This window comes from Thamnophis sirtalis, unplaced genomic scaffold (genome assembly GCF_051295495.1).
Source record: "Thamnophis sirtalis isolate CommonGarterSnake01/CBP01778 unplaced genomic scaffold, rThaSir2_p1.2 scaffold_3, whole genome shotgun sequence".
In the NCBI taxonomy this organism is placed as follows: domain Eukaryota; kingdom Metazoa; phylum Chordata; class Lepidosauria; order Squamata; family Natricidae; genus Thamnophis; species Thamnophis sirtalis.
Window position 1 is genome coordinate 30,323,789 of NW_028261383.1, and position 12,075 is coordinate 30,335,863.

At 42.7% G+C, this 12,075-nt stretch overlaps 1 long non-coding RNA gene across 1 annotated transcript; it reads left to right on the top strand.

Annotated features, from left to right (window-relative positions):
• Positions 1-269: 269 nt before the first annotated feature.
• On the top strand, positions 270-10,436 carry LOC148047817 (uncharacterized). The gene is made up of 3 exons (XR_015695766.1): positions 270-402; positions 5,882-6,013; positions 8,135-10,436. It is a non-coding gene; the product is annotated as an uncharacterized LOC148047817 (long non-coding RNA).
• The last annotated feature ends 1,639 nt before the right edge of the window (positions 10,437-12,075 follow it).

Genomic DNA, 12,075 nt, shown 5'->3' on the forward strand with positions numbered 1-12,075 from the left:
TTGGTTTCCTCCACAATATGGAAGGATACCTTGACCTTGAGGGAAAGTATTACCTCAGGACCTACTGTATCTCCTATTCTAGGCCCTCTCTACGAACCTCTGTCTATACTGGAGCTTCCCAAATTCAAGTTAAAAAGGGTGTGTTGTTGTAGCTACAATCACACCTCCGCCCACTGTTATTTTAGTGGTACTTGATGTTGACATCGGGCAGTGGCAATATATAGAGGCCGGTAGAATTAACCTCCCAACACTGCTTCAAACAAAGCGGATGCTGGTATTTCTTCATTCACAAAGTTGCTGTACAGCTGCCAATCTGACTACTTTGACATTCTACAATCTGAGTTATGGAGAAAAGAACTGGAGTCTTGAACATTTTCTTAGCAGTGTGCTTCTTCCAAATAGGTAAGTTGTTGGAGTTGGTTTCAAGCTGATTTTTGCAAGCCAGGCTATTGTGCTGAATATTATTTAATGCTTAGTGAGAGAGCAACTAAGATGATCAAGGCCTGGAGGCCAAAAACATATGAAGAACAGTTGCAGGAATTGGATATGGCCAATCTAGAGAAAAGAAGGACTAGGAGTGAGATGACAGCAGTATTCTAGTATTTGAATGGCTGCCACAAAGAAGAGGGGGTCAACTTATTTTCCAAAGCACCAGAAGGCAAGACAAGAAATAATGAATGGAGACTAATCAAGGAGAGAAGCAACCTGGAATTAAGAAGAAACTTCCTAACAGTGAGGACAATTAACCAGTGGAGCAGCTTTGCCTCCAGAAGTTGTAGATGCTTCACTGCTGGAGGTTTTTAAGAAGAGAGTGGACAGCCACCTATCTGAAATGGTGTAGGGCCTCCTGTTTGACCTTGAAGACCTCCAAGGTCCCTTCCAGCTCTATTCTGATTGGTTGATTAAGATGTGCTAAGTATGAGGTGGTATGGGGTGTCCAGGGAGGGGTAGCATCTCTGATGGAATGGCTCACCATACCCTTTTTACAGCTGCTTGTTCACCTTTGGTCCCTACCTGGTGTTCCCTCTGTGGCTCCAAATATATATAACACATGTAGCTGCCACACCCCACTAAACTGTCTTGGCAGATGTGCCAAACTAGGTGAATCTTTGACCCTAAAGTAGAGGCTTCAGATGGAATTAGGTATGCACAAAATTGGAAAAAAAACGGAAGTATACCTACAGATTGAAATAGCAATAAAGAAAATATTAAAGTACGACGAAAGCGGCAGGCTAACAATGGAATTTAAAGATAAAGGAGAATCAGAACATTACTCAATATGGGACTTATGGTATAAATGGGTAGATAATAGGTGCAGAGATTAGAAAATCAACAATGAAAGATCAACAAATTAGAAACAAAGACAAGTATATAAATACACATAAGAATATATATATTGTAAGCAATAGTATCATTGGACTGTATGCGATGATAGATTAAAATGTATAGAGTGATAAAAGTATGGCACAACTATGGAAATAATAGACATAACTATGCTGTACAATATTACATATATAAAAAGAGATTATACTATATGATTAAGAGAATAACGGTTATGATTAGGGTGTATAACACTATGTATATATTTAAAAAGGACTGGATACAACCAGTATATGATTGTTGCAAAACTGAAATTGTGATGTAGAATAAATGGAAAATGTACAATAAAAACATTCATTTTTTTGAAAAAAAATGAAGTAGAGGATTTATCTAACCAACAGTGTAATGTCTGGCCCTCAATGGTCCAATGGTCAAGAAAGTAGGCCCAGCAGATGGTATGGAGTGCTAAGAGTATGACAAGACACTTAGATTTCACTGCAACAAGAGAGGTCTCCAGATGGAGATGTTGTCTGCGCCATTGGATTAAGGTCTCATCTACCGAGAGAATGGGATTGAGCCCTGTGCAACAGTTCTTCCACTCAAAACTCCATCACACACAGGTTTCGGTGCAAATGTCTTCTTTGAATTGCCCTCCTGAAATTATTTGGCGTTTGCACAAATCAGATTTTGTAGCCCAGAGAAGTTACCAACTCCACTTTGTGTGAGGCTAAAACAAACCATTCTTTCAAGCTGGTATGCCACGATGATCCTCAAACTTCAAATCTTTGTAGAGTTTGTAAGGAGAGTAAGGGTATAGCATCTGTGCGTTTGTTATTCAAACAATTTGTTGCAATATAGTGGGTGGAAATAGTCCTTTCTAGGGTCTCTAGGCTCACTCAGGGACGCGGTGGCTCAGTGGCTAAGACACTGAGCTTGTCAATCAGAAAGATGAGCAGTTCGAATACCAAGTGCCACATAACGGAGAGAGCTCCCGTTATTTGTCTCAGCTTCTGCCAGCCTACCATGTCAAAAATGCAAGTAGAAAAAATAGGGACCACCTTTGGTGGGAAGGTAACAGCATTCTGAGTGCCTTCGGCGTTTAGTCATGCCATCCACATGACCATGAAGACGTCTTCAGATAGCGCAGGCTCTTGAAACAGAGATGAGCACCACCCCCTAGAGTCGGGAACAACTAGCACATATGTGCGAGGGGAACCTTTACCTTATGGTTAATGATCTGCACAATCAGGATGGGGAGCAAATATCTCTCCAAATATAGGTTGTTTCCTCACCATTTGTTTACATTGAGAGAGAGGGACAGGCAGTCTAGAACCGTGAAACACAAACAAATAAATATTATCTTCTCAAAGCATACAACTATATTTGTGTCCCCCCCTCCCCAAAAGCAACAATGTAGACAGTTTTATATCACTTCAACAATATCTGGCTGATGCTCTACACCAGGGGTGTTAAACTCAAGGTCCACAGAGACACCCTGGAAACAATGAGGGACCGACCCACAATGCCTATGTCAGAGAAAACAGAGCTTTGGGATGGCCATGTGCAGCCCTCCTGAGGTCCATTTTCACCGGCAGAGGGTTGCAGGAGGCTGTCGCAGCCGGAAACAGAGCTCAGGAGCCCACTTTCACTGGCAGAGCGCTTGGGCCACCACAGGCACCCTGACACAAATGACGTCGAGCTGGCCATGTCTACCCTGACCATGTCCACCCCACCCCAACCCCAAGGTCAAATACAACCGTGATGCGGCCCTCAATGAAATTGAGTTTGACACCCCTGCTCTAAAAAGTCATAAGTTGCCAGTGCTGGAATGACCATTGCTAGATCACAGCTCCCAGAATTCCTTTCATCTGGACATTTGGCTGGAGCTGATGTGAATGAGATCCAGCAACATCTGAAGTACCTTCTCATTATATAATGAGAATCCATTTGATGTCTGGATGAGGGCATCCAGGTTTGAGGCCACTCTCAGCCATAGAGTCATTGGATTATTTTGGTCCAGTCATCTTTGGGTTGGGTTAACCAACCTATCTCACAAGAGTTCTTGTTGTGAACTTAAAATGAATGATGAACTGACATGCATGGCCCTGAGCAACTTCTAGAAGGTAGGACAAAAATGCAATTTTCATCCATCATTCATTCGTTATTCATTCATTCATTTATTCATTCATTCATCATTCATGAAATACAATAATTAATAGAATTATGGAAGTGGAACAGCCCCAAGAATTATCTAACCTAGAGCCTTGGTGACGCAGTGGTTAGAATGCAGCATTGCAGACTAATTCTGCCGACTGCCAGCAGTTCGATTCTCACCGACTCAAGGTTTACTCAGCCTTCCTTCTTTCGGAGGTTGGTAAAATGAGGACCCAGATTGTTAGGGGAAATATGCTCACTCTGTAAACCACTTAGAAAAGGCAGCAAATCTAAGCGCTATTGCTATTGCTAATCCAATCCCGTGCAACTTCCAGGAAAACCAATTAAACCATCAATGAGAGTTTGTTATTCAGTCTCTTCTTCAGAATTACCACATACACAGAATCTACCACCTCCAAGGAGGTTTGTCCCACTGTTGTACAGGTTTTTACTATTAGGAAATTGTGCCCTATGTTTAAACAAAAATTAGATAGATATACATATTATTTCTGGTTCCAGTTTCTGTGGTTGTGGAAAACGTTTTTTGACTTCATTGCTTTAACTTCCATTTCTTTCCTAAACATAAAGACAGAAAAACAGACAGACAGACATCATTTTTATTCTACCTTCATTATTTTATAGGTAATTCTAGGTGGTGAACATACCTAATATATATTTTCTTCAGTGGTGGGTTGCAGGCGGTACGCCCCGATCCAGGCGTACCAGTGCCTGCCAGGAGCACCGGGTACCATTCCGGTACGGTGCTCCCACCCGCCCATCCTCGTTCCTTACCTGTATTTGAAGGAAATGGGCCATCTGCGCACACATGTGCAGCGTACGGCGCCTGCGCGATGCTCCGCCGAGCAGCTGGAGCATCGCGGATGCTTCGCAGGAGGTAAGGAGGCATGCGCGCATTCGCTGCCCATGTTCATATGGTGGCCACCGGGCCCCGATGCACCATACCCGTTGCAGCAGGATCCGGAACCCATCACTGATTTTCTCCCTCTCCTATTTCCCTTACAACAACAGCCCTCTGAGATGGATTGGACTGAGAGAGTGACTGGCCCAAAGTCACCCAGCTGGATTTCATGCTTAAGAGAGGACTAGACAGGACTTACAGTTTCCTGGTTTCTAGCCTGATACCTTCACCAATAGACCCAACTGTATCTCATGTCTTCCCGGAGTTCTTCATATGTTTTTATCTCCAGGCTTTTAATCATCTTAGTTGATCTGCTTTGCACTTTTTTTCAAAGTCTCAACATCTCTTTTTTTTTTTTTTTTTTGTAATGAGGTGACCAAAATTGGATGCAGTGTTCCTGGTGTGGTCTTAGTAAGGATTTATAAAGCGGTATTGATGCTTCACGTGAATTTGATTCTATGCCTCTATTTATGCAACCAAGGATTGTGTTAGGTTTCTTTGGATGCTCCCGCACACTGCTGATTCATATATAAGTGATCATCCATTAGGACTCCAAGGTCCCTCTCACAGTTACTGTTTTTGAGCCAAGTTTTGCCTAATCTGTACTTGAACCTTTGGGTTGTTTTTTCCCCTGCCCAGGTCTAAAACCTTGTTTTTCTCTACATTAAATGTCATTTTATTGGACAGTGCCCGTTGTTCCAGTCTGTGAAGATCTTTATGGATCCTGAGCTTGTCTTCAGGGTTGTTGGTTAGCCCTACCAGCTTAGTATCATCTGCAAATTTGATGAGTTCCCCATCTGTTCCCTCAACTAACTCATTTATGAGGATATTGAAAAGTACTAGCCCTAAGACCTAACCTTGTGGTACCCCACTGTTAACCTCCCTCCATGTAGATGTAGTACCATTAAGGACTACTCATTGAGTACGGTTTGTCAGCCAGTTACATATCCATCTGATGGTGATGCTGTCTATCCCACATTTTTTTTTAGTTTAGCAAGAAGGAGGTTGGGTCTACTTTGTCAAATTCCATGTGACCACAGAAATGCCTTTGGACATCTCTGCCTCCCTCGGCTAAGAAACAGAAATAAGCCTCACCCTCTAGAGTTGGGCCTGATTGGACAGGGGAAACCTTCATCTTTCCCTTTTACATAGAACTTTTGTTTCCAGTTCTTTCATAAACTTGGTAGCCCTTCTCTGGATTTTGCCTCGGTTTATCGATGTCTTTTTTGGGCAGAAGTTGGAGCAGGAAAATAAAACAGTCCTAGGTTGTATTCATGCTGTCATTTTGGAGGTGCTGGAGGAAGCCTCCTCTGTAGGGTTACAAAATCCTACAATTTTGTAAGATTGGGGGGAAAGAAGTAACATAAAGTAACCTATTGGCAAGGCTACTTGGTCACTGACGTACAAAAGGTCACTTTTGCTCCCTATAGCAGTGATGGCATTAATTGGCAGGAGCTAACTTTTTTTAAAAAAAAAAATTCCCTTCAGGTATCCCAGTCCTGTGCCAGAGTCCAAGGACACTGCTCTGTTTTAACTGTAGCCTTGGACAACGCTGCTTGGAACCATCAATGGTGAACTGTAATGAAGGAGAGAGGTGTGGCACCATCAAGGGACTTTCAGGTGTGTTCCAGCATTGTTCTGACCTTCTGTAGATGCCATATCTATCTATCATCTATCTATCTATCTATCTATCTATCTATCTATCTATCTATCTATCTATCTATCTATCTATCTATCTATCTATGCCTATCATCTATCATCTATCACCTATCTTTCAATCATCTATTATCAATTATCTATCTATCATCTACCAATTATCTATCTATCTATCTTATCATCTATCATCTATCACCTATCTTTCAGTCATCTATTATCAATTATCTATCTATCATCTATCAATTATCTATCTATCTATCACCTATCACCTATCAATCTTTCAATCAACTATTATCAATTATCTATCTATCACCTATCTATTTAATCTATCATCTATCACCTATCACCTATCTTTTAATCATCTATTATCAATTATCTATCTATCTATCAATCATATATATATATATATATGATTATATATACACACACACACACACACACATACACACATACACACACACAAACATATATATATATACACACACACACATATATATACACACACACACACACACACATACACACACACAAACATATATATATATACACACACACACATATATATATATATATATATATATATATATATATATATACACACACACACACACACACATACACACACACAAACATATATATACACACACACACACACACACACACACACACACACACACACACATATATATATATATATATATATATATATATATATATATATATATATATAAAATCTATCTATCTATTATCTATCACCTATCTTTCAATCATCTATCTCTATCATCTATTATCTATATCTATCTATCTATCTATCTATCTATCTAATCTATCATCTATTATCTACTATCTATCTCTCTATCTTTCTTTTCCTTTTTTCTCTTTTTCTTCCTCCCTTCCTTTTCTTCCTCCCTTCCTTTTCTACCTCCCTCCCTCCTTTCTTCCCTTCTTTCCTATCTTCCTTCCTTCCCTCCTTCTTATTTTCCTTCCTCCTCCCTCCTTTCCTCCCTTTTTTTCTTTCCTTCCCTTCTGCTTTCCTTCCTTGCCTTCCTATCTTCCTTTCCTTCCCACCCTTCCTTCCTTCCATCCATCTTTCCCTCCCTCCCTCCACAACTACATGTGTAATTTTTTTCAAAACAAACTGGGTGTCTTGGGTACAATCCAGATGTAAAATCAATATCGAACCTTAACTGTTTGCTGACAATTGGAATCATGATCTAAACTTATTTCCTATACCTACCGTGTTTCCCTGAGTCTTATTTTCTTTTGACCCCCAAAATAAGCACTTGGTATTATTTTTGGGGAGGTCTTATTATTTTTGAGGTGCATGAGGCGGCGAGCACCTGATGTCTGCTGCTGTGTTGCAATATTTTGTGGGGAGGGCTTATTTTAGCACATGTACTCAAAAGCCCGATTGTGCTTATTATCCAGGGAGGTCTTATTTTTGGGGAAACAGGGTATAAATGAGCCCATGGCATGAGGCTGAGGGAAGTTACAATTTGTTCCCAATAAAAACTTCAGGGATGGGGTAGAGGACCTTACAACAAACCCCACTCCATCCCCTTTCAACTCCTGTGGAATTTATTAATTGCTTCCATGAGATCCCATTGAATTGGATCCTAGAGCTTTTGAGTTTATATTCTGGCATTTTTGCAATAACATCCTACCTTCTTCAATAGCCTCTCACTGCAGAATTCTGTTAGAGACCTACACTATGTGCAAGAATATACAAGGAACGTAGGTACAAGGATGCACATTGCGCATAGAGCCGTGGTGGCACAGTGGTTAGAGTGCAGTATTGTAGGCTAATTCTGTCCACCGCCAGCAGTTTAGCAGTTCGATTCCCACCGGCTCAAGGCTGACTCAGGCTCCTATCCTTCCGAGGTCTATAAAATGAGGACCCAGGTTGTTGGGGGCAATATGCTGACTCTATAAACAGAGAGTGCTGTAAAGCACCATGAAGGGGTATATAAGTCTAAGTGCTAGTGCTATTGTATGCACATCTCTGCACCAACTCTTCCTCAATACTTTCTCCTTGTGCCATCCCGAACTAGCTCAACTCTAACTCAGCATTTTTGTTTTTTGCAGATTTCAAAGTGCACGAATCCATCCATGCAAGAGGCTGCATCCTGGCAACAAAATGCAATAAGTTCGACAGAACTACCTACTCAGATGTCGGCTACCGGCTCAAAGTCTCCTGTTGTGATAGCAATCTCTGCAATGGGGGTAACTCTTGGGCATCCCAAACTTCTGCCACGTTCTTCTTCTTGCTGGTTGCAACCACAACTGTAGCCGTTCTTCTTTCCGCCTGCTCCTGAGATACAAAATCCACCTGCTTCTTCCCACTGTCACAGCAATGACTCATCCGTTAAACATCAACCGTTAGAAACTTTACTGTAGGGGCTAGATAAAAAGTTAGTGTTCTGTTGGAAGTCTGGTAGATTCGTTGCTAGTGCACATAGGACGGCTGGTCCTCACTTATCCGCCACAATTGTGAGTGGAAACATCCCTAAGTGATGTGGTCATTAAATGAATCACTGTGGATCCTTAAGCGCAACTTTCTGTGATGACGACCTGCGACTTCCTGCCAGTTCTCCATTGACTTTGCTTGTTGGAAGCCAGCTATGAAAGTTACAAATGACAATCACAAAACCGCAGGGGTGCTGTGATGCCCACAAGTTTAAGGATTGGTCATAAAACACCACTGTAACTTCAAATAGTCACTGAATGAGGCAATCAGTAAGTGAGGGTTATCTGCAGTAGAGGCTACACATGCTTACTACAATATAACTCCTATAAAACTCATTAGGGCTTGCTTCAAAATAAGCATGGCTAGAATTTGGCTAGAGGTTAATGGTCAGAGATTATACAATGCAATAGCAGAGTTGGAAGGGACTTTGGGGGTCTTCTAGTCCAACCCCTGCCTAGGCAGGAAACCCTATACCATTTCAGACAAATGGATCTCCAACATCTTCTTAAAGACTTCCAGTGTTGGGGCATTCACAACTTCTGGAGGCAAGCTGTTCCACTGATTAATTGTTCTAACTGTCAGGAAATGTCTCCTCACTTCTAAGTTGCTTCTCCCCTTGATTAGTTTCCACCCATTGCTTCTTGTTCTACCCTCAGGTGCCCTGGAGAATAGTTTGACTCCCTCTTCTTTGTGGCAACCCCTGAGATATTGGAAGACTGCTATCATGTCTCCCCCAGTCCTTCTTTTCATTAAACTAGACACACCCAGTTCCTGCAATCGCTCTTCATATGTTTTAGCCTCCAGTCCCCTAATCCTCTTTGTTGCTCTTCTCTGCACTCTTTCTAGAGTCTCCACATCTTTTTTTACATCGTGGCGACCAAAACTGGACGCAGTATTCCAAGTGTGGCTTACCAAGGCATTATAAAGTAGTATTAACACTTCATGTGATCTTGATTCTATCCTTCTGTTTATGCAGCCTAGAACTGTGTTGGCTTTTTTGGCAGCTGCTGCACACGGATGGCTCATATTTAAATGCTTGTCCACTAGGACTCCAAGATCCCTCTCACAGTTACCACTATTGAGCAAGGTACCACCTATATTGTACCTGTATAGGTATTATATTACAATTATAATAATTGTACTCCGATGACTCATGGGGAGCCACTTTTGTGAAAGGCTGACAATTTTCGTCGCTACAACATGAAGGCCATCAGAACACCGATCCAACTCAAAGAGTCTTGCACGAGTTAATATCAGCTAATTCCATTAAGAGGCATGGAGGCTCAGTGTCTTAACAAAGTTGGAGATGGTCTCAGTTACAGCTGTTTGAGCCCTAGCACTGCATGGCAGGGTGAGCGCCCATCACTCACCTCAGTTTTTGTCCACCTAACAGTTCAGAAGCATGTTTTGTGCAAGTAGATAGGAAGGTACACTTCATTGGGGAGTTGATTCTCTGTGCAGGCAGTCAGATTCCTGAAGACTCTGAACCTTTCCAGTTGCAGGACTGTTCTGACCCCGCTCCCCAAACACAACAAACCCTCTGATGTTAACTCAAAATTCCTTTATTAGGAGTGCCAGCAGCCCCGGCAAAAGGTTTCTCTCTCGATGCAGGCTAACAAGTCCATCTAACAGAAGATTAATAGTTGTCTGCCACATCTATTCATCTCCACCCCCTGCCTTTTATGCCCAAAGCTAGGGTGGGCCTTCACTAATAGCAGTCGTTTTTCCTTCCCAAGGATCAGCCCACGGATTTCCACTGCCCTCCTCTCCTCTGCCTTCTGTGCATCTGTGTGTCAGGCACTGGACCCAGCTGTTCCTCCTCTTTCTCATCAGCCACCTCCAGACCTGGGAGCTGCTGACTCTCCATCTGAGGGCTGATGGAGAGCGAGCTCTCTCTCTCTCTCTCTCTCTCTCTCTCTCTCTCTCTCTCTCTCTCTCTCTCTCTCTCTCTCTCCCTCCCTCCCTCCCCCCCTCCCCCCCCCCCTCTCTCTCTCTGCCAGCTCCATTCCTTCTTCCCCCTTGGAGCTCTCAGGTTGCATTGATGCTGACCCTGACTCCCAGGCCTCATCCTCCTTCTCTGATTTGGCTACTGGAAGGGCCAGTGGCTGACAGTCATAACAGGGACCCATTTGCGAGGCAGTTCCAGGAAGCGAGAGGGCTCTGGGTGATGCTACAGGAAGAGCCAGTCTCTTTCTCTCTGGTGTGAAGCCAGCTTATCCTCCTTGGGAAGCATGCAAGCATGTCCTATTATAGAACTGGAACCTTGGCAGACCAAACTACTACTTTGCATAGCATTGTGGTCTCCTGGCTACTGTTAACAATGCCATATGCTAATAATTATAATAGCGGACTCCATTTAAAAACAGTTGGAACTGTAACTTCTAATTAGGATGTAAATGTAGATCTTTGACCTTAACACATGCTGGATATCATGCACCGTTGCTGAAAAGAAACCTGGGGAAACCAATGACACAAGTGAGGTTACAAACCTTACTCTGTGCAGTAGCAGCACACATCTTCCACAGAATCATAGGACTGGAAGGGACCTTGAATCCCATGTATTTACTTAACGATAAGCAGGTTGCTATTATTATTATTACGACGTTCATTTGCCACCCGTGTCATATTCAAGGACTCTTGGATGTCAACGTTGCTTTAATAAAGTTTCAATAAAGTTTTATTTTCCCCAGAAAAGACATAACTTTGTGTTTTTATTTCAAGAAACAGGATGGAAGTTTCCTTTGAGTGTTGCTATGACAATCCTTTCTCGGGCTAATATATACATCACAAGATCTTGAGTCACCATAATACTAGGACCGATGAAGCTGACAGAGAATGACTCAACAATGCCACCACATCGGTGTCTAAAAAAAAATAATCTCTCCTTCTGGGCCATTCACTGAAATTGAGGTGCTCTCTGCCCATCTCTGAGTCAGCAGAAAAATATTCTGATGTACAGTTTGTTGGGCCCATAACCACCAAGCCCAAAACCAAGAATAACATGTAGCAATGCTTCCAAGTGGAGTGATTTGTTCTTTCACACCCATACACAGAATCTTGCCGTACTGCATACTCGACTTCTGCATGTCCAACTCATGTTTGGGCTTGGTGCTGAACGGTAGTATCATGGTTGGGTGTTTGCATAACATGTTAAGTAACACAACCGATTGAATCCACTGGTTTCACCATCCCTGTATTCTGTTTGAACTTCACCCCTGCCAGACAAGGGCACCACTGTAGCAGGAACGGAGTGGCATTTGACATCTGAAGTCCATTATCTTTTGATGGCACACACCCGTATTGTTGCTAAGGGAGATAAGCTGGGATTACAAAGAGGACTGAATGGGATCGTGGAAGTGGAGTCCCGCCAGCAGAGAGTCCCGGGCTGCGGTGGCGGCGAATGGGCCACGGCAAATGGGCCATGGCGGACGGGCCATGGCGAACAAGCTGTGGCAAACAGGTGATCCCTGCTGCCTAGAACAGCTGATCGGCAGTATTCCAGGAGGCAAATCCAATTGCCAATCAGCTGCTTGGCCACGAAGGCTCCAGTGTTTCACGG